Source organism: Diceros bicornis, chromosome 25, assembly GCF_020826845.1.
Source record: "Diceros bicornis minor isolate mBicDic1 chromosome 25, mDicBic1.mat.cur, whole genome shotgun sequence".
In the NCBI taxonomy this organism is placed as follows: Eukaryota; Metazoa; Chordata; class Mammalia; order Perissodactyla; family Rhinocerotidae; genus Diceros; species Diceros bicornis.
In genome coordinates this window covers 10,250,071-10,273,129 of record NC_080764.1, presented here as the reverse complement: position 1 = coordinate 10,273,129, position 23,059 = coordinate 10,250,071, and the positions used below count along the sequence as shown (strand labels likewise).

The following is a 23,059-nucleotide window of genomic DNA, read 5'->3' as shown; positions in this document are numbered from 1 at the left end:
GAGGTTAAGTGAGCTTCTAGAACCCAAACATTTAACCAAGGCACCAACAATTTATCTGGTTATTGTGGGGGACCCGGTGCAGGAAAGCAAGTGCTTTTCCCAGACCGTGAACTCAAAGTGTGATGAACTAGCTGTGCCTCCTGAGGCCCTAAAATAGCAAATATCAACCCAGGCCGACGCGTGCATTATGTCAGAAAACACTTGCGCCTGTCACTTTGGGGTTCCTCCCAGCTTGGGACACTAAGATGTGCCCCCGAGGGGTCCCTAGCGCACACTGGGATGCACACCACCAGCGCTGACCAGCACATTCTTGCAGAGTCACATCTCACGTCCAATCTTATCACAACCCTGCCCAAGGCCAGGCACTATCGAGAAATGTTCCCTCATCTTCTTCCCGTTATGGCCAATGTGTGAACACTGATAACACATCTAAATTCGAAGAAAATCAACAGAGTCATCTCAGTCAACCTGAAAAGTCTAGTGACTCATTCATACCCTTCTCATGGGGCTCCTGCTGGGCCGCCCTGGTTCTGAACCAGCCTGCAGGCCTCGTGCAGCCCAAGTGCAGCTCAGGGCTCGATCACTCTCTGCTCCGCGGATCAGAGGAGCACGGACTTCCTTTCGCACGGGCGTTTGAGCTGCTTAGCAAGCTGCCTCTGTTCTTTGCCGACAGTGACCCCACTGCTTACGTCCCTGAGGCAGGCTAAACAAGGTCGCCTTGGAAAACATAGCAGGGAAGAAGATGCTGGCTTTTCAGCCCCAAGAGTAAATTCTACCATTCTAGAGGTAAAATCACAATATCTAAATTTGACTCCATTTACGTCAGGTCTCATAAATGCATGCACACATGTGGATGCTTAAACCATGGATGCTGACTGCCGAAAACAATACAAAATGACTTACTGTCTCATTAGAAAGACAACAGCTGGTAGGCCAACCCACCAGGAGAAAGGAAAGGAAAATGGGTACTCTAACTTCTACACACACACACACATGCACACATACGCACACACGTACCCATACACACACGTTGGTGTAGTGAAGCACGCAAGACAGCTAGTTGCCCTGGCAATGAAAAACAATCAATACATTCAAGGATTTTCTTATTTAGATTTAAACTAGCCACATGAACTCATTGAGCTTTTGTGAGCTCAGCTTTAGGCCTCCGTCCTCAGATGGAGGTCTGGCATCTCTTTTCGCCTCTGGTAAGACAGTAAGCAGAGTCGGCAAGAACAAGGGCTCAGAGCCAGACAGCCCAGGCTGGAATTTCAGCTCTACCATTTTCCAGCTGTGCCACCCAGGTAAGTTACTTAACCATCCTGTGCCTCCATTTCCTCACCTGTAAAACTGTAATAATGTAAGTAAAACTAACTCACAGGGGTTTGCTGTGAAGATTAGATGAAATAATACATGGTAAAGCATTTAGAACAATGCCTGGTTCAGAGTAAGCCCTCGATATATGTGAGTTATTTGTAATAATAACTTGAAATGGGTTCACACATCCCAGTCGGAAACCACTGAGTTCTCTTTTTGTTTGTTTTTCACTTTAATCTTTGTAGGACTTTAATCTCATTTATTCTTCTTGTGTGTACGTGCAGAAGGATGATGTTTAGTAGTGCTTGGAGTACAATCTTTCCTTTCATTAAAAACCATTAAGTCTCTTCAAGTGTCTCTTCTGCAGTAAATGATCCAGATTACTCAATTGTTCTGTTTTACATGCTTTACTCATTTATTGGAACTTCTTAACCATCTCCAGATTTAGTACACACAGAAATATTGTCTAGGAAAACTTGGTTTTGAAATTCCTTATCATCTGCGGTCCATTAACTCAAATGTTTAGAATCTGTTGTTCATAAGAGCAAAGTCAAGTTCTTTGCCATATTGGTCAGTTGGTTTTACTCTGTTATTTTGCCATAGTCACCTAATTCTCAAATGCACAGTTCAGCACAAGCCAAACCAGAAGAGACCATAGATCACTCCTTCATTCATTCATTCATCAAATATTTATTGAGGGCCTACTATGTGCCAGGCGCTGCACTGTGCTCTAAGATTACAAATGTGACCCTCCCTACTTGGATGAGCTTACAGCTTGGCAGGGAAGACACAGAAGTAAATAAGCCATTGCAAAAGTCTTCCATTAGGGGCTGGCTCCGTGGCATAGCGGTTAAGTGCGCATGCTCCACTGCTGACAGCCCGGGTTCGGATCCCGGGCGCTCACCGAGGCACCGCTTGTCAGGCCATGGTGTGGCGGAGTCCCATATAAAGTGGAGGAAGATAGGCATGGATGTTAGCCCAGGGCCAGTCTTCCTCAGCAAAAAAAAAAAAAAAAAAGAGGAGGGTTGGCATGGATGTTAGCTCAGGGCTGCTCTTCCTCACACACACAAAAAAGTGTTCCATTAGATGCTGTACTTGAAGTGAGAAGGGGCCAGCATACCCTTGGGTTAGAAGGGAGGGGAAATGCAGCTCTATTTGGTGGGTCTGTGAAGGCTACACAGAGAAGGTGACTTCTGAGCCATGTTAAAGGATGGCAAGGAGTGAGGGAAGAGGAGAAGAGTGTTCAAGGAAGAAGAAGCACATACAATTTGCATGTCACATCACCAGGGAACCTTCCGTGGTGCTGGTACCACTGGGGCCCAGGATCTAGGAAAGATGCAGAGACACAAAGCTGCCCAGGTTGGGTGGGGCGAGGCATGCAGGGACCAGGCCAAGAGGCCTGAGCTCCATCCTGCAGGCGTGGAGAGCCAGGGGACGGCATGATTTACACGCATCACTCTGAGAGCAATGAGGAGGGGAGACTGGAGGCATTTGAGCCCAGAGTCAGGGAGGAGAAGTGGGACGCCAGGGTCGTGGAGAGAGATTATAAAGCCTGCACTAAGGAGAGGGTGATGGAAAGAAGGGAGTAGATTTAAGGTACATTTAAAACACAGGGTTTAAAGACCCATTAGAGACAGGTGCCAGATTTGGGAAAGAAGGAAGAGAGAAGGTGGAGTCCAGCAGGAACCCCAGGTTTCCAGCATAGGGCATAGTGGGGGCCATCACGCCATATAGTGCCGTAATGGAGCGAACACAAGTAGGCACAAATCCTTTTCCTAAAAATGCTCCTCAAAGACGTGCCCTGTTGAAAGTGGGGAAGGTGAACATCACATGCAAAGAGCAGTAGATGTATCCTTTACTAGTTATCCTTTTTAAAATATCCCTTAATACATGTGACATATATGAGCTAAGATAATTTTCATGTAGGAGTCTTAATTTTTTATGTTCTGGAAACTGATTTTCCAAATACAATAAGATATTGGCATTATTTCAGTTACCTATGCCCGACATAGCATACGTCTACTTATCTGTTTACTTATTTATTCTCTCTCTCCCCCCACTAGAAGCCAGGCTCCATGAGGTCAGGGGCTTTGCCTCTTTTGTTCACATCCACGTCCCCAGCACCTAAAACAGTGTTTGACTTGAGATAGATGCTCAGTAAATATTTGTTGAGTAAATGAGTGAATTTCCACGTGGGTAAAAGAAACAGTCATATTCTTTACTAATGAGGAAAGAAAAGAAAAAAAAACCTGGACTTAAAACATGAACAGATCCAGTTTGCAAAAATGGAACTGAAGTTTAAAAGCTATTTTTCTTCCTTAAGCTCTACTTCTGGGAAAATCACAGCTGCCAGCTTCGATGGTGGTTTTAACTGCCCAGTTACAAATTCTGCACAGTTGTATATGTTGGCAGAGCTCAGCTTCCTTAAATGCTGTTGGATCAGGAAGGAAGTGGTGATTTTCTTTATTGATTTAATGCCAGTTCCTCTTCTGTGACAAATCCCATGTGCTACTCAATGGAACATGTACAATAAAAACTCATCACGGAGGCCAGTAATTCAGTCAGTCACTCTTGTTCCTCCCTGGTCATGTGATAGTAAACCATCTCTACTTTCAGGCTGGAGCATTCAATCGGTTTCCCCTTTCAACTTAGCAGAGTGATTATTCCTTCTGGTGGATTGCGCAAATGCTCCTTTTGATCTGTGAAATAGCTCATTCGTGGATGAACTTTAAGCTCTGAGGTAACGCACGTAAAATACTGTTTATGAATTGTGGGAGAAACATTTCACATTCTCATTACTCCAAAATGGTTGCACCAAACCACTCTCTCCAAGGTTCCTTTTTTCTAAGAAGAGGGAAAAAGAGCTTCAGGCCACAGTACTATGATAACAATAATAATAATAATCAGACTTCCCATGGCTTTTACTCAATAGTCTCATAGAGGCTACAATGTAGGAAACCCATCATCAGCCAGTATTTACCATGAGCGGGATACTGTGCTAGGTCCATAGACTACAAAGAGGGGTGAGTCTTGGTTCCTATACCCCGGGGCTTACAAAGTAGCTGGGGAGGTAAAACACAAACCACAAAGTGAAATTAACAGTCACTAATGAACCACATGATCACTAAGTGCTACACAGGATTCAGAAGAGGCCAGGGGTAACCAGACAGCATTCCTAGAGGAGATGGACTTGAATCTGAGTTGTACCTTTAGTGAGAGGCTGGAGTGAGAAGAGTCAGAGCTGTAGGAACATTCACAGACGCCATTGCTAGAGGGCCCACATGGCTGAGGGGGGGTTGTGGCAGGTAGGGTAGGGGATAGACTGGACATGGTCTTAAATGTCACTCTAAGGACTTTGGCTTGATTCTGTAAGTAAAGTGGAATCATTGGGAGTTTTTGAGCAGAAAGGATGTGAGCTAAGCATTGCTTTACAGAGACTAAATCAGGCAGGGATCTGTGCTATGAATTTAATTGGGGGTCTTGAAGCATTGAGATGATGAGACCCTGACGCAGGCTGGAGACAGTAGGATTTCTCCATCATACAGCACATTCCTGTGAATGCTTCTTAGGGATTTCTGTAAAATTGCACTCAATGTGCCTAGCTGTCTCCCTATCGTAAGACGGTGATACTGCGTTATTGTGTGCTGCTTGAAGTAGCCCCATTCCTTTAGAGCCTCACAATTTGTACGTGGAATAGGCCCAGCTGTGGTCTACATGCAAACCTCAGAGAATCTAGGTGACTTACAGTATAAAGGCTGGGAGGAATCTTGGAGCCCACAAAGTCCACCTCCTCAGCTTACCTGTACGGAAGCCGGCCTTGCTCAGGTTCACATGGCTCGTTAAGGAGGGATTCAGGGTGTGACGGGATCTCCCAACTGCCCTCCAGCAAGGCTTCGAAAGCCCATCCAAATTCTGCTTTGAGGTATGTGTTTACAAATTCTGTCAGAATCCAAAAGAATTTTGGCCCTAACTGAGATAACTGAAGCTCCTTCCCTTATTCCCCTCTGAGGACCCCCCAGATCCAGTCCCTGCCTGAGCCCCCACTTCATTTCTATCAACTCCTTGCCTCAAGGCTTTCCCACAGCACCCTCCGCCTTCTAGTTCTCTGCTCACATCCTGTTGCTTCTTCTGTTCCGCCATTGATTGTGATGTCCTCTTTGTCTGGAACCCTTTAAGGCCCCAGCTTAGGCCTCACCACCTTCAGGAGACGCCCCCGTCATGGCTTCAGTCACTCCCCTAGGTGGACTAAAGTCTCCCCCCACCTTGGAGGTCCATGATAGCAGGGTAAGAGTCCATGACATCTTATAATTGCCTATTCATGTGCCTGCCTCCTGTCCTTCAACTGTGAGCTCCCTGAGGGCAGGGACTGTGGGTATGCATCACTGAACACCCAGCATCTAGCCCAGTGTCTGGCACATTGTAGGCATTCCAATGTCTGGTGAATGAATGAATGGCATTTGCCTTCTTGGTGCATTCATTACTTAATACATATTTATTGAGCAATTACTTATGATCAGCACTGTAGTCACACTTAAATGTCAAAATATACCAATGCATTCAAGCTCCAAACTATGCATGCATAAATTATGCATATGGAGTGTTAACATGCGCACGCAGCAGAGATCCCGTATGTATCTACAAATACCAGAGCTAGCAAATGCAGTCAACTGTGTGCCAGATGTCCCCGAAATTTACAAAGAACCAAGAAGAACCAAAAATGACAGTTAGCTCCATGAACGCTATAAAAGAAAAAAGAAAAATGCAAAAGAACAAAAGAACCTCACACAGAAGGAAGTGGCTATGGGTTTTTTCTATGCACTCAAGCCGGGGGTGGGGAAGATTTATAAAAGCATTCTATGCTGGGCAGGTTTGTGTAAGTCTGAGTTCCTCCAGGCTTGCCTCTTAGGAGCTGTTAGGAAAATTCATTGCCATGCACGAGTCGGGGGCTTGTTTTTCATTCCGCTGGAAATTGTTCATGGGAATTGCATTAGCGGCCCTTTATCGCTTTGCCTGATAGAGAGACAGCAGGTTCACCCAAGCAATTCTGGAACCCTGATCACTGCCAATTAGGGGAGCATTGTCTGGCTGACATAATCAAGTGAGTATAAATATATTTATCGTGATTGGAATGGGGAAGGGAAACAGCAGAAAGATTGAGGCAGAAGCTGCCGCACCTTGCCTGGCTCCAGCCTGGATCAAACTCAGTGTCTCTGTCACCTGGTGCTCAGTAAAAGCGGTCACTGGCTTTCTGAGGTGGAATGCACAGTTGAAAATGCAGGACTAGAATTGTTTTTCCCAGAAGGGGCCCTGTCTCTTCTTATTTTTCCTCCTCGCTTCTTCCCTTTTTTTCGCATTCACTTCTGTGAAAGCTGAATAGAGAAGAGAAACCAGATGCCACATTGATCACAGTTTAATTCTGCCCCGTCAGCCGTGCTGCCCCCACTTAACTTATTTGTAGTTCAAAGTGATCGCACAGAATATTGCTGTGACAGGTCTCACTGCCCCGTCTGCCTGCCCTGGTGTGCAAGTCTGTCTGGCACGCAGTTTATTTCATTCTCGACTTGTGGAACTTTGGTAGGAATATCTGTGATGTGTCTCAGAGCTGGAGTTGAAAGATCCTGATAAATAAAGCTCCCTGCAGTGGACGAGATAAGGGAGGAATTTCTCACATTTTAAATAGCTGAAAAAAGAGGTGCGTTTAAGTCACATCTGGTGGTGTTCTTGTTGTCTGATCAGAAAGCAGGCTCTGTTTAAGCATCTGCACAGATTCCAAAATGCAGGCTGCATTTATTCACCCCCTAAACACATGTTTGGCATCGGCACAAATGGCCGAATCACATTGTTATGGGAGAGGCCCACAACAGAACCGATCTCACGGCTGAATTTCAACTGGTCAACACAGGGCCAGTCCATCAAACATATGACTTCTTTTTCTCACCCTTGATGATTTGATAACAGCATTTATGGAGCTGAGTTGATTTCAGCTATTTTCCTGAGCCCTCCTCATGTCTATGCTGCTCTGTCTCGGCTCTGGAAGGCTGAAGACCTTTACGGATGGCTACATCAGAGTAAGGAACCCTTCCCTGTGTCATGTCTCCTTCAGCCTATAGTTTGTCTTCACAATGGCAAATTGCTCTCAGCCTGTCTTCTTGAAATTGACAAAAACTATTTTATTACTGGTAGATATACAGATATAATACACTACACAGATATAATACAGATATAATACCCTACAATATAGGGGAAGTTGTAGGTACACGAAATAAATAAAGAGCTGGCATCAAAGAAATGTCATTTATAGAGATTACTCAGCCTATAGGCATCTGACCACCCTTATCCAGCCTACTCCTGCTAAATTTTTCCTTCTTCGGCAGCTCAGAAATTGTCAAGGCCAAACTCTTTTCACCTAGCTACCAGAAATATGTATTTCCTTTGCTTTTCAGATCTTAATGGATGAAACACTTCTTTTTTCTGTTTTCTACTTCTTGCCAGATATATTGTTTTTATATCTCCAAGGGAGAAAGAAAGTCATTCCATATTTATCCCTTAACAAATTACCACTTATAGCGAAATACGGAGGAACTCTCTCACTCTCTGTTAATAAATGGGTTGTTCGACCCGGCCGAACCCCAGCTGATGGACAGGCTCTTCCCTTCAAGTTGGCTTAATTTTCTCCTGTTGATTTTCGTTTCCTGGAAGTAACGAGATTTCTTGGTTCTTTCTTTGTTTGATTCTGCTTTTGAGGAATGTGCCTGTCTCTTTTGGATCTGTTTGTTTCGTGAGCTGGTTCTATTAAACCCCTACCGTTTATTGAGGAGCCATTGTGTTGGGTGCTATGGGTTCCTCTAAAATCCTTCCCACTTGAAATTTGGATGGAGTCACTCATCTGAATGCTAACTCCCTCGTAATCTATCGATTTTCTGCCGTGTAGATGGGGGCATGAAACAGCTATCCACCAAGAGATAGCACAGTGTCATAAACTGAGCTTGAGTTCCGTAGTCAGCGAGACCTGGGTTGTGCGGCAATGCAACCTTGGGCACTTTGCTTCTCTCTCCTGTGTCACACATTCCTCATTATAGACGTTGATGGGAATAACAGGACAGTCTGTTCTTTGCTGTTCTGCATAATAGGATAAAGCCAAACAGACAGTGAAGAGCCTGGGCTAACCACATAACGTTGGTGCAAATTACATATGGCTGTAAGAAAGTATTTTTGACCCGAGCATTTAGGTGGCATTTCGTTTTGTATTCGATGCATGTCGTTTAGTTACAGGGATAAAACTTCTTGAACACACAAAAGCTCTTAACCTGGTTGTACATTACATCTTACATCATTTTGATTCTTTTTACTCGGAGTACTTCTTGCTAGGAAGTGGTAAAAGAGAAGATAGAAGTCCAGCGGATAGTATTGTACCACTGTCAGTTTCCTGGCTTTGATACTGTACTATGGTGAGATAAGATGTCACCATTGGGGGAAGCAGGATGGAGAATACAAGGAAATTCTCTCTACTATTTTTGCAATTTCCTACAGGTCTATGATTATTTCAAAATAAAAATTTTAATGAGCGAGAGAGAGAGAAAGTGAATGTGGTGACAATAGGAGAAATGAGTGCTCATCTTGGTTTTAGTCCCTGGCTAGACAAATATTTACATTTTGTTTGACTCTTCCTCCCCTTTTTGAGTACAGACTTTTGTGAGCAGTCAGATACCAAAGCTAGGGCTCATTTTTCTATAGAAGAGAAAAAAGAAACAGGATGAGCCAAGAGAACCTCTGCCAACATCAGGTTAGAAGGCCTGCTCCCCGCCTCTCCTCAACCCCTTTCCCTACACAAGCTTACCTTCTGCATCCACACTCACCTGTCTGCCTTCCTTCCCACTCCATGGGAGATGCCTTGCCTGTTGCCACAAATGAACTCCTCCACATGCACAGGGCATCCCTCCCTTCCAGTGGTTTCCAAAGGCTCTGTCCTTCTACACCATCTCCCCATGTAAGTTCCTTCTACCTGGGGTCTTAACAACCATCTGTATGGGAATAGCTCCCAAATTTATATATCTACTCCAAGCTTTTTGCTGAGATCTACACCTACATAGCCAACCCCTGAGAATCTCTACCTAGATGCTTCACAAGCATTTCAAACTCCTTCCAAATTATCTTTTCTTCCTCTACTCCCTTATCTCTGAAAATGTTATTGCCATCTACCATATTGTCCACGGCAGAAAGATGAGAGCCATTCTAGATCCATGCTGCCCAATATGGTAGCCACTAGCCACATTAAACTACTGGTACTTACTTGGAATATTAATATTAGCTATTAAGTATTTCAAATATGGCTGGTCCAAATTGAGATGAGCTGTAAGTGTAAAATACACAGCAGAACTTAGTTCAGAAAAAAGAATGCAAAATATTTCAATAATATTTTATACTAATTTCATGTTGAAATGATAATATTTGGCATATATTGAGTTTAATAATATAAATTATTAAAAATAATTTCCTTTTACTTTTTAACGTGCTACTAGGATATTTAAAATTACATGTGTGGCTTGCACTATATTTCTATTCTACAGCACTGCTCTAGACTCTTCTCTGCCTTTTAGTCACTCCCAATTTGTCAAAAAGACACAGTGATTCTCTTGAGTCAAGACAGGGACAATATTAGTTAAGTGCACAAGCTGAATTTGAACCCTGGTTCCACCATTTTTGGATACATGTGAACCTGGGCAATTATTTAATCTCTTTGAGCCTCAGTTTCCTCATCCATCAGGTGGATATAATAATAGTTCTTACTCTCAGGTTCTTGCAGGTGTTAAATGAGATGATATGTGTAAAGCACTTGCTATGGAGATCACAGCATGTGCAAAAGCCCAATGTCAAGAGAAAGAGCATGGCCTCTCACTGTCATATTTCAGGCCCTCATCATTTCTGGCCAAGACTGCTGCAATAGTTTCTCCATCTCCAGTTCACCCTGCCTCCAATCCTTCATACTGCCACCAGGTTAAAGATTTCCTAATGCAAATATCAGCATTTTTAGCGATTCCACATCACCCTTGGGATAAAAATCCAACATCCTTGGCATGCTCTGCAAGGTCGTCCGTGACCTGCCCCCACCCAAATCACCAATCCCATCTCCTGCCTCCACAATGGCCATCATGAGCCAATCAGCCTCCCTAACTGCTATGTGCATGTACCACTCTCTATCTGTGATGTATGTACCCTCTACTTGTCCACAAGACTCAGTTTATTTGTCACCTCATTTGGGAAGCCTCCCCTGGTCCCTACTGCACCTGTCCCCATCCCAGGCTGGATTAGGAACCATCCCTTTGGGCTCCTCAACCACTTGAGGTCTGGTTCCATTATCACACTGCTCTCATTTGTTTGGTCGACTTGTCTGTCTTTCCCACAAGACTGCTGAGGCCTAGGATGGGCTCTCTAGTCCACTCTGGATCTCCACGCTGAGCACAGCGCCTGGCACAAAGTGGAACCCAGTAAATCTTTGTTGAGCAAATGCATAAAGCATAGGAGTTACTCCTGAGAGACATAAGGAGAGTGAGAGCCCAGTGAGACCAAGCAGCAGAAAATCTGAAGACTAGCCCTAGGAGCAATCGCTGCTTCTTGGCCATGCAGACAGCGTCAGGGGAGAGAGAAAAGAATCAGGGCAAGGAGTCAGCAATGGAGGATTTGAAATGAAAGAGCGGAGAAAAGAGAAGATCGTGAAAAGAATAGAACCACATTTGGTAGTCTTGGTGGTTTAGTAACTTCCTCTGCAGTGGTTCCAGGAAGAGACCAGGCTCTAGGAAGGCACAAATCACATAAAGAAAGGATGAGGTATCAGCAACCGATTCAAGGATTATTTGTCATCAGGACTAGATACGTGGGTGATACAAGTAAATGTCAACCTGGAGACTACGTGATGGGACTACTAATAAGTTACTGGGGCCGGTGCCCAGGAATTTTTTACTGCGGTGCAAGTGCCAAGCATGGAAAGATTTGACAAGTTGTAGATATGAGAAAGCAGATAGTGAATTTGAGAATAACGATGTGAAATGCCAGAATAATCACAAGAGAAATATCTGAATATGCAAGAGGTCTTAGAGGATTCCTGCTTTACCACAAATGTGGATTACAAGAAAATTCACTTATAGAAACAGAAATTCCAATATGTAAAACCCACTTATCAAACCATACAGTATTCCAGAATGCATCATGGTAAAAGCATGCCTTTTGACCCACACTACATTAAAAGTAGCAAATAACACAAGGAAGGTAGAGAAAGTAGGAAGCATGACATTATGTGGCTCACAGGATACAGGAATGAGAAAACATATACTTCTACACGCAAACTACCACCTTCGCAAGAACACCTAAAGGCTTCATTCCAAGACCTCAGATCTCATCCTGCAGGATAGCCCACTCCCCAATTTTCACGTAAGAGATCGTGTGGGGCAGGCATTGTGTGAGAGGAAGGGGCAGCAGGGAGAATCAAGACGAGAGGGTGAAAAGATCAAAGGATTCCTTGCCATTATTCTTAACAATGCGCCAGTCTACCACTTTCTGTGGAGAAGGTAAACATTTGGGATATACTTATAGTAGAAGACTATTTGTTGTTTATCTGAAACTCACATTGGACTGGGCACTCTGTGTTTTATCTAGCAGCCCTGCTTAAGGAGGTAGACATTCATTCAAACTTCCTGTGAGCCACAACATGTCTCGATGGGTGTTAGCTATTGAGGAATATGCATAAAGTAGCAATAACTAACAACTATTGAGTGCCAACTATGTGCCAGGCACCATACTAAGTGCTTTAGGATGGATACTTCAAATATTCTTCACAAGAACACGATGAGGCAGGCATTATTATTATTCCTGGTTTAAAGATGAGGAAACTGAGGGTCAGAGAGATTAAATAATTTGCTCAGATCACCCAGGTACCTAGCAGTAGAGCCGGGATTTGAACTCTAGCAGCCTGACTCCAAAAGCCCATGTGCTTGCCCACCTCACTCGAAGTGGCGGCAACAGTAAGCAAGCGGCAGATACAGTGAGTCCCCCAGAAGAATAAGAGAAAGCGGGATGTCACAGGGGCAGGCTCTGAGTGAGGCCTTGAAGGAGCAGTTGAAATTAGACCAAGTGCCTTTGTTTAAGTTAGAAAAGTGTGCCCCTAACTTTAGGCAGATGCAGCCCCACACCGGGACTCATAGCTTGAGAGAGGCGCACTGGATGGATTTTAGCCCCCACTGCAGCCTCAGCCAGGGGCCTTTGTGCAGTGAACAACCTGCACAACTGTACATAACAGCCTGAGTTAGATGGCAGAAGGAGGAACAGTGCAGAGGCAAGGATGCAGATGGTGTGCTCATAGAATAATGAGAAGCCATTTACTAAAGCACGTTTGCATGCAGTATGTCGTTTTCTGAAGCCAGTTTAGAGAGATGAGATGGAGAAAGGCTGCTGAAGGCCTGAAATGACAACAGGATAGTCTTGAGTGGATCTGAGCGGTATCGTGACAACATGACATGGATGAATTCTGAATGGGAAAATGACCCTCAGAAAGTGTGTCAGAAAGTTTCAACACGCAGGGGTCTTTGCTCCATCAAGCAGGCAGGATAGAATAGAGGGAGAACGGGGGCACCGTAGGTAAGGTGACAGCAGCCTGTTTAAAAGACTGGAAACTCAACAGACTGGAAAAGAGGACAAGGAGCAGGGAACAGAAAACACAAAAGAGGGAAAGTGAGTGAGTGAGTGAGAAGATGAATTCCTTCCGCTTTGCATTTCCCCAAGTATGGCCCTGAATGGGAGTTGACCCTGTTCTGGTGTATTTTCCTTTCCTATAGGGTTATTAGACTGGCATGTAAGGAAAGGGCCACAGGCACAGCACCATTGGATTTCAGCAAGGCATTTGGTTGCATTTTTCATGACACCCTAGAGAACAAAATGAAGAAAGACAGGGCATATGGTAACTACTTAATCTGGTGGGTTTGGAGTTGATACTCAAAGAGTGTTGATTAATAGGTTAATGTCACCCTGGAGGGAGTCTTTAGCTAAGAAACCGAGTTCAGAGATAACCAATTTGCCCATGATCCCACAGCTGGTGAATGAAGGAGCCAGAATTCAAACCAGCTCTGCCTGACTGCAAAGCCCATGTTCCATTCAGGATGGAATAAAGACCAGAAAGGTATTAAGTTTGTTTATGAAAAAGGAGTTGGAAGAGATAAGCAGAGGGTAGGAATACAAATTCACGCCCAAATGAACTGTGATGAACTAAAGAACTGGCCGAGGGGGGAGGACAAAAACAAGATGAAAGTCAAAAAGATTCAACTTAAACCTCACATTTTGGTTCCAAAAACCCCTTGCAGAAGTGAAGTGGAAAGGCCTGGCTTGACCCCTCTTCGTGCTGGGAAACACTTGGGGTTTTTTCAGTGACGGTTAGCCAACAGTGTAATACATCATTAAAACTCTACTGTACAGAGAGAGTAATTAAATAGTCCTACTCCACCTAGCCCAGCTCAGACCATTTCTTGAATACTGGGTTCAATTCCAGGCAACACGTTTTGAGAAGAACATTGAAAAACTTCAACGTGATTTAAGGAAAATGACCAGGGGAGCAAGGAGTCTGAATCCTGACACACGGAGGGTGGTGAAAGACATAGAGGATGTTCAGCTTAGAAACAAGAATTTGGGACTTGTGAGCATCATTTTCACATATTCAATTTTTTTTCTTTTGGGGGCATAATTCAACTAAAAATTAGGTGAGACATTTTGGCTCAGTATAACTAATTCACCAATCTATTAGTTCACTCCTTCCAATTCCCCCGTCCCTATGCCCATTCTCTAGCATCTCAATAAATTGGGTAATGACAGGACCAACTTTCTGGGTCACTTCCAACATTGAGAATCTAAGATTTAGAGCCCTACTTGATCAAAACTGGCAATTAAAAAAGGAGAATCAGGGCCAGCCTGGTGGCGCGAGCGGTTAAGTGCGTGTGCTTCGCTTTGGTGGCCCGGGGTTCGCAGGTTCGGATCCCGGGCGCGCACCAATGCACCGCTTGTCAAGCCGTGCTGTGGCGGCGTCCCATACAAAGTGGAGGAAGATGGCCAAGGATGTGAGCCCAGGGCCAATCTTCCGCAGCAAAAAAGGAGGACTGGCATCGGATGTTAGCTCAGGACCAATCTTCCTCACAAAAGAAAGAGAACCATTTTAAACAAGGCAAATACGGGTGTTCCTCAGCTCAGGCAAACTCGAATGAAGACCTAAATTTCCAAATAATAAGAATATATAATTATTCATTTGATGGAAGTAATTCTTAGAATCATCCCTTCTATTGGCAGCTTTTTAGTACTTTTATGGGGTGACTTGTTATATAAAAATGTAATCACCTCCAACTTTTCAGGGATAGACATCGAATGAAGCAAGGTAAGCTGTTTTATGGGGTAACCTCCACTTTTGAAAGCTTTGAGAACAAGGAACTAAAAAATGACCCCCATTCCAATAATAAATGGAGGCTTGGGAATATAAGTAAAGGTGACAAGAAGACTAAAGTAGTTGTGGTCATGCAGTCACCTTCTCTGTGCTTTGCCCAAGTACAAATTAAGGTAGCACAGAGAGCAGATGGTGAGGGAAAGGAGCAAGGATGCTGAGCGCATTTGTAGCATTTGTGAAAGATATTACAGCCCTGGTAACGACACAGCGAGAAGATGGAGGCTTTCAAATATATGATAAATGAGCCAAGCTTTCCAAGCCCCAATCAATAAAAACAAACATGAAGTGAACAGAAGGTAAGAGAAGGAAAAGAGAACACGAAGGCACCATAAAAATCCCAGTGATGAATCTGAGGGGAAATCATGATGTGAATAGGAAACAGGAAGTGGAAAAAAAAGGAAGCCTGGAGATTTGTAAAATGTCTGTCTGTCTCTCTTTCTTGCCTTCCATTCACATCCACCATCCTTCTATTTTTTTTTTTTTTTTTTTTTTGGTGAGGAAGATCAGCCCTGAGCTAACATCTGCCAATCCTTCTCTTTTTTGCCCAGGAAGACTGGCCCTGGGCTAACGTCCGTGCCCATCTTCCTCCACTTTATATGGGACGCCGCCACAGCATGGCTTGACAAGCGGTGCATCGGTGCGTGCCCGGGATCCGAACCGGCGAACCCCGGGCCACCGCAAGGGAGCGCACGCACTTAACCGCTTGCAGCCCCGGGCTGGCCCCGGGCCGGCCCCTCACCACCCTTCCTATAGGGCTCATGAAATAATTTCTGATTCTGGGTGGGTATTTTTAATGTTCACTCGTGGTCGCGTTTTACCAGCAGGATTCATGGTGTTTCTGTAGACAACTGTTCTTGCTCTAGGCAACAATCAGGATTAAATGAGGAGATAGCAAGAAGTACACCAGTCTCGCAGCAGAGTGGGCTGGAAGGAACACCTGCAGCCAGGTTGGTGGGCTCTTCCTGTTTCGTTTTTGTTGTTGTTTTGGAGTGATGTTTCCATGGTGTTATTCAAATAAGCAAAGTGTCAGAGATTTGTAAGCAAAAGCATTTCTAGATACACTTTTCCTAACTAGATTCATGGTAAGGTGCTAATGTTTCGAGAAGAAAGAAAAAGAACTTGATAAAAACAGAATATATTGTGGAGAAAGTTGATGGCGGAAAAGATTAGGAAACCGTGACATCAAGAGAGAGACAGAGACAGAGAGAGAACAGGAGGTAAGGGAAAAGAACAGTAGCCTGTAAGTTTATTAACTGAGATTGTTTCCATTTCTGCTATTGCCTGAAAGCCCACAATTACTTGGTCTGAGGTCAGCGGGTTTATTGCAGACCTTGCCTCTTTGACCAAGGAGTAAGGGCCCTAAATTTTGTGGGTATGTGAGAATCGTTCCCATCAATTTCTTGGCTGAAGGACAGCCTCCCAGGAAGGTTCAGGGAGCCCTAAGCTAGTCAGTGATTATCCTGAACTGGTGCAGGACTTGCATTATTTTGCTAGGACGGCAGAGGCAGCATGGTGAAGAGAGCACAGCCTCAGGAGCCAGCAGACGGGCACTCTATAATCTCTTGCCTCAGTTTCCCGTCTATAAAATGTGAACGATAATAATCATGATACCGTTGCCAAGGGTGACTGTTTGTGAAGCCTTTGGCACATGACAGGCCATATCAATAAATGGAACTTAGTCTCAGCTGGTTCTTGTTTCTAGACTTAGTGAGGCTTGGTCCCCATGCTCTCCCTACAAGGCTGTCCCGGGGCTTCCTGTTTGAAGATAGGAACGCGGTGACTGAGTTCGGGGGGGACAGCAAGGTTTAGAAGCCCGATCAGTGTTCTGTTTCTCAACCTTCTATTTCCTCACTTCCCTTTGGTTAGCGCTATCTTTTCTCCTTACTTACTAGATTGTCTTGATTACAATGCTTTGTGCCTTCTGATAACATTTCAGCCAGGGCTCCATAGTAAGTAGAGAGAAGCCAGCACTTGCCCAGGGTAAGTGGGGAAAAACGAGGACTTGAGAAGCTGTAAAGGAGTATATGCTTGGTGGATACACACTTTTAAACAATGGTTTTGAAATTTTTTCTCTATGAGAAAAGATGGTAGATAGCTGAGATACAAAAATGCTTCGAGAAAGAGACACTGAACTGTTGAACACCAACGATGAGCCGAGAATTCTATGTCCTCTTCCCTGCAACACTGTGGGGTGAGGATTATTATCTGAATTCCAATGAAGAGACAGAGAAGTTAAGGTTCCCCAGCTACCAAGTAAGCAACAGACCTGAGATTTGAAACCAGGTCTCTCTGACACCCAGGACCCATGAATCTCCACTGTTGCTAGCAACCTCGCCTTGCAGAAAGCAGCAAGTTAGGAAAAAAAAAATAGAATTTGCTTGAGTTAGATAGAACATATACATTAGGCTTAAAGACAAACATAATTTTCTTACAAAAAGTTTGAGGACAAATGAGATTTTATGTGATGTGCTTTGAACTAAAAAAAAGTTACATTTTATAAGCCAGACTGGTGTTGATTCAAGAAGAGTCAGGTAATAAATAATCAGAAGGAAGAGCGAATGACCCTTTGTCTTGGGCTTCACTCAATTTATAAGGCAGAGGAGTGGAGGGGACCTGCCCAGAGACCGTCTCCTGATTTCTCTCCTCCCTCTTCTACTTCTCTCTGCTTGCCATCCCTCCCACCAAAAATAAAAAAACCTTAAGCAGGAAAAGAGGAGCTAATTAAAAAGAGGGAAGAGGGGCCGGCCCGGTGGCGCAAGCGGTTAAGTGCGCGCGCTCCGCTATGGCGGCCCGGGGTTCGCTGGTTCGGATCCCGGGCGCGCACCGACGCACTGCTTGGTAAGCCATGCTGTGGCGGCGTCCCATATAAAGTGGAGGAGGATGGGCACGGATGTTAGCCCAGGGCCATCTTCCTCAGCAAAAAAAAAAAAAAGAGGAGGATTGGCGGATGTTAGCTCAGGGCTGATCTCACAAAAAAAAAAAAAAAAAAAGAGGGAAGCATCCTTGAGACCAATGAAATCTACCTAATCCACAGTGACAAACAGGGACCTGCAGAACAGCGATTTGATTAAATAAGGATCCAAGGGATTTAGAGGGACTCTCCGGTTGTGTAAAGTTTGTCTGCAAGTCTTCGAAATATATTTATTTGGCTTCCAAACCTGGAAACCAAGTGCCTTCTAGCTGAGGAGATGGTTCCCATTTGAAAAATAGGAAAAAATCTCAAGGCATGGCCCAAGGGTGGGGCTGGGGATCCCAGGTCAGACTGACCAACCCTACCAGGTTGGCAGAAGGTCTGCGGGAGACATACTGGTAAAGAGAGCGTCAGAAGGTCAGGGTGAGTGAAGCCAGCCTCACTGAGGGTAGTTATGGGTTGGGCCTGAGGCCCATTCCAGACCCCGAGGCGAGAACCACACACCTGTCCTGCCCACGTTTCGTATCTCACTCAAGCAGCTGTGGCCCATTAGTTAGCTGTCATCAGAGACATCTTTGTTACTGCTTTCCACAGAAGTGAAGCAACCAGAGGGCGAATCGTTAGGTGAGAAACACATCTGTACAGGGAGATGTGGAACGCCCTGACGGCTTCTTTCATAAGCCACTTCCTTCTTGTCTCCAAGACTGGCATCAGCAGATCAGTCATCAAGGAATTATTGTTCTTGGACAAGCTGTGGAAGACCCCTCTAGTTCCACAGGTTCACCTCTGCCAGTCATGCCGGGGGATTTATGCTTTCCTGGGGCTTAAGGGGGAAATAATGAGTCACCTAGGGACAAGAGGAAAATAAGAATGTCCTGTGTGTGCAAAATCGTTTAACATGGAGGCTTTTAGAGGGTACTAAAATCTCAGCCAACTGGTCAGAAATGGTTTGGTGGGGTATATTTTGCTTGTCTGTGCTTACTTTGGTTGCAATAAAATCAGAAATGTTTACATCCAGTGGAGAGAGCAACTGTGGAAACAGGCCAGGTCCTCCTGAGAAGGCTGTTAATTTATTCCCCTGGGATCCTGAACCTAAAAAGAGATGGTCCTGCATCTCTGACTTGGGAGGTCCAGACAACCACAGGAACTGTTGGTTGTAGGTATTTCAAGGCAGAGGCCCCTGATGGCCACTCCCAAGTACATGGCTATCTGCAAACTCGGTTGTAGCCACCGTGATTCAACCTCCACTCTACTGTCCGCACTGGATGAAGATCTGAGCCTTCGCAGAAACCAGAAGGAGGATCTTACTAGAATAGGACTTGAGGGTCTCTATTTTAAAGGCTCCAGAGAATGAATTAGAGGTAATTTGAGAGGAAGCACAGTAAAAAAACACGTAAGCCTTGTTAGGCATTCAGCGAGAAGGTTAACATTTCCGACATGGCCAGCTGCTTAGGAGGCATCCTGTAAGCAGGGATTCTGCTGGTTAAGAATAGAGCAAAAATGTTGTCGTTTGACAGCCCAAAATGGGAAAAGGCCAACACTTTATCTCTTGGCCATGCCCAGCTTTTTTTTTTCCATTTTCTTTTCCAGAATAGATTGGTTTGGGTCTCTAGGAGAGTATTTAAGCAGCAACTGACAGGCGAGCTGTAGGTAGTTGTCCATCCTACACTTATGAATTTTCAAGGACTATCTATGCCCTTTCTTAGTGTCCTGTTCCTATGTCCAATACCCAGTGAGAGGTAATAAACCGAGACAGAAAGCTTGGTTTATGACCCCAACCTTAGCTGTAGACCCTCTCTACAGCTAAGGTTGGGGTCTAAAGCTTAGACCTCAACCACAGCTGTAAGGTTCAGATAAAAGAAAAACACACAGCAGGGGTTTCAACACAAATCGGTAACCTCGAATCAAAAGCAGGAGTAAGGAACTAGTCACTTTGAGATGAGCAGGCACCACCTTTCCAGGATACTCGGAGGGAACTTAAACATCAGAAAATTTGCAGAAACAGATGACTTCCAATTCCTTTCCATCTAAGCAATTCTGTATTTTATGGGTTTTAGACTCTTTGAAATGGTTAAACTTTATATGCTTTAAAATGCACAGGAGACATGAGAGCAATCGCCAAAGCTGTCTAGATAAAGGTTGTGGGGACTCAAGATGAGAAGAAAAGTTACAAGGTGGAATTGATGGTTTGGGGTGCACCATTGCCCTCTATTGGATTAAATAAATCAGGCCTTTAGTGTGGGTGTGTGTTTCATTATCTCTGCCTGAGTTTGCCGAGAAGTCAGGGCACCTTTGAGTGGGAAATTAATTTATGCTTGTAAATAGGTCCTGCTGTCTGCTGCCCCTTCCCTGAGGAAATCAATTACAGTTGTAACTCTGATAGCAGGTTGTTTATCATGTTTTTAGTCACTCAGCACATTTACTAAGAGCCTACTAAGCACTGGCTAGGTACTGTAGGGAATCTAAGAATAAATAACAACTACTACTACTATTACCATTTATTGGATGCCTACTATGTGCCAGAGTCTTTAACACATTAACACCCAACACCCCCATGAAGCAGGTGTGGTTACTCCCATCTTATGGATGAAGAAACAGACACTTGGGAAGTAAGCTGCACGTTGCAGATTTAAATCCAGGTCCATCAACCCCTAAGCCCACACTCTGTTCCCTAAGCCACAACCCTTCTTCTCAAGAAATTTACAAACTATTAGGGCAGATAAAACGTAGATATAAACTTCTATACCAGGGGTTGACAAACTTCGACCCGTCACATTATTTTGGCCACGAGCTAAGACAGTTTTTATATTTTTAAATGGTTGGGGGAAAAAAATCAGAAAAATAATAATACTGTGTACATGTAAAAATTATATGAAATTCAAATTTCAGTGTCCATAAACACAGTCTTATTGGAACCTGGCCATGCCTGTTCATCCACTATTCTCTCAGGCTCTCTTCCCGACACAACAGCACAGATGAGCAGTTGTGGCAGAGACTGCGTGCCCCACAAAGCCAAAAATATTGACCCTCTGGCCCTCACAGAAAAGATTTGACAACTCCTAGTCTATAGTCCAAGGTGGAATGTGATGCATCAATAGGAGAGGTTTTTAAAAAGGGTTTTGAGAGTTAAGAAGAGGGGAAACTAACATTTATTTAACTCACGGTGTGAGGTGCTAGAAAGGATATACAGGTGTGCTCTGTTTTAAGATTCAATGCATGAAAACCCAGACTTTAAAACAGATAAATTAAAAGATAGTTATTTGCATAACAAATTTTCCTTTTCACTTTGTAAAGGGATTCACCATGGGGTTCCTTTATAGAATGAGCCTCCACAATGCATGCTAATATGATTCCACTTACAAATATTCTATTCAAAATAACTTTTCAAGAACCTATCTATTGTGTACAGGGAGGCTTAGCTATAACCATTTTTCCTGGCAGTGTAAGGTTTTCTACTCTGAAAAGTAACTGAGCTGACCTGGCGGATTTGAGGGAGGCGTTAAGTGCTTTACCTTCTCCTTGTCTCCGAGAGGGGATCTGCCTGACAAATTGCAAGGCTGTGGGTTCCAGGTCCCTGCATTACGTGAAGTTAGAGAGCTGATGTGACACCACATTTTTAGCTGAGCTCCTCCGGTAGCTGCGACCGAAGTCCAAAAATCTAAACTCCCCTGTATTCTATGACTTCACATCATTTGCAAGATAAATTAATAAAAATTACGTTTGTTGCTAATGTCCTGATAAATATGCTACAAGCAATCCTTATAAAGAGCAATGTTTCTCTTTTTTTTTCCCCAGGACATTATCTTAACTGAATTACAACATAAACTGGGGCAAGTCATATAATATTTAAATTAGAGCTCTCCGCAGCAGAATAGGAAGTGGTGTCACCGAGTCAGTTTAGGACTCGGCTCCCTCTTTCGATGGGTCCGGAGCCTGAATCTTCCAACAGCTTCATGCTGTTACACAATTGCTCTTTTTAAGAGATGCATAAAACAGAAACCTGGGCTATTCCTAGCCAACTTAGGAGGAGCTGAAATGGTTCAAGAAGTTTCTTGCTGGTACCATTTTGATGGTAACTGTGTTTCAGAACACATCCACTTAATCTGGCTTTCAAATGGAGGCTATATTAAAGAGCTGTCTCCTGGCTTTTTGTTTTCATCCTCTGTGGTGACTATATTTTAGAAGTAGATAAACATTCTTGGTACATGGCCTGAATATTTTTCAGGTTTTTTGGTGGTAAAAGAAGCTTAAATGGAAATGGAAGGGCAGAGAAAATCGTGCCTGGGGAAGTCCTGGGTGGCGTTGCCTTGTGGCAAAGCAGATCTCTCCCAGGGCTGTGAATGGATATTATGTGCAATTCGTAAACCGGGAAAGTGAAAGTGAGAGAGGGGCAGAGGGCTGGCGAACAGCAGAGCCAGCATTAGGGGCAGGAGCCCTGCATTGTTCTGAGGCAGGATTTCTGGACAGATGGCAGCGTCGACAGGGTTGGGATGGGTAGGAGAAGGCTGCTGCTGGTGGCTTGGCACCTGGCTGCTCTCACTTCTCCTTCGCACTCTATGGCAGGTAGCATTTCAGCCATTTCTAAAGCTGATAACTGGCAGGGAAAGCACATTCAATCCATCTGTGAGGTTCTCTGAAGAGGTGTTTCTGTCTCCATCTCCCCCTGAGGTCAGGAGCACTGTAACTGCAAATAGCAGTGAGAAGGCTCCACTGCATGCTTGAGCCTGCTCTCTCTCTCTCTCTTCTCTTTTCTCTCTTGGAATTGTTGCTACCACATTTTTGTCTCCTTCACATATATTTGTTGTTTCCCAGATGCAGTATGCAGTGGTGGTGGGTACAGATTACAAAACAAATGAATTCTGAATAATAGTTCAGTTTTCTTTTTACCTGGTGGTAATTTAAAACTTTTTAAAATTAAAACTAATGGACATAAAGGAATGGGATATAATTTTCATGCATTTTTATGATCAAACAGAACACTGACCCCCGGGGATGGCACATGTACCATTCTCCGCTATTAGGGACCATTCAAAGGAAGAATTTGCAAAGCCCTACGATTTGAATGAAAACAGAGCATACCCCACTCCACTCCAACTGTCTCCCTCCTTTCAAAGAGCATCGGAACAGATTTCATTTCACAAATGGAAATGGGATGCAAACAAATTTTTTTAAAGTGATTTCATGAAGAGTGGGCCTGTTTAATTGGGTTTTTTGAGCCAGGATTAATATTATAAGCTGGGGAGCTCTGTGATGTTCCTATGTCCTTGGCTTTGTCATACCACCTGCCTCTTGGGGGAAGGCAGAGAAAAGTGCCACGAATCAGAAGCAATTGTACTTCTGCCTGGGCCTTCTCACTGAAGTGA

The 23,059-nt window shown here is 44.2% G+C and overlaps 2 protein-coding genes across 3 annotated transcripts in view; one reads left to right on the top strand and one right to left on the bottom strand.

The window, feature by feature from the left end:
• GRAP2 (GRB2 related adaptor protein 2) overlaps window positions 1-23,059 on the top strand; it is a 62,149-nt gene that overhangs the window by 16,957 nt on the left and 22,133 nt on the right. Inside the window, exon 1 of one of the 2 annotated variants that reach the window (XM_058568319.1) lies at window positions 6,333-6,412. The exons of the other annotated variant lie outside the window; for it this stretch is intronic. The gene's annotated coding sequence lies outside the window, so the exon portion shown is untranslated. Of the gene's footprint in view, window positions 1-6,332; window positions 6,413-23,059 lie in introns of those variants that run through there. 2 annotated transcript variants of the gene reach the window in all.
• Window positions 1-23,059, bottom strand: part of ENTHD1 (ENTH domain containing 1) — a 187,121-nt gene that overhangs the window by 151,705 nt on the left and 12,357 nt on the right. The window lies entirely within an intron of this gene.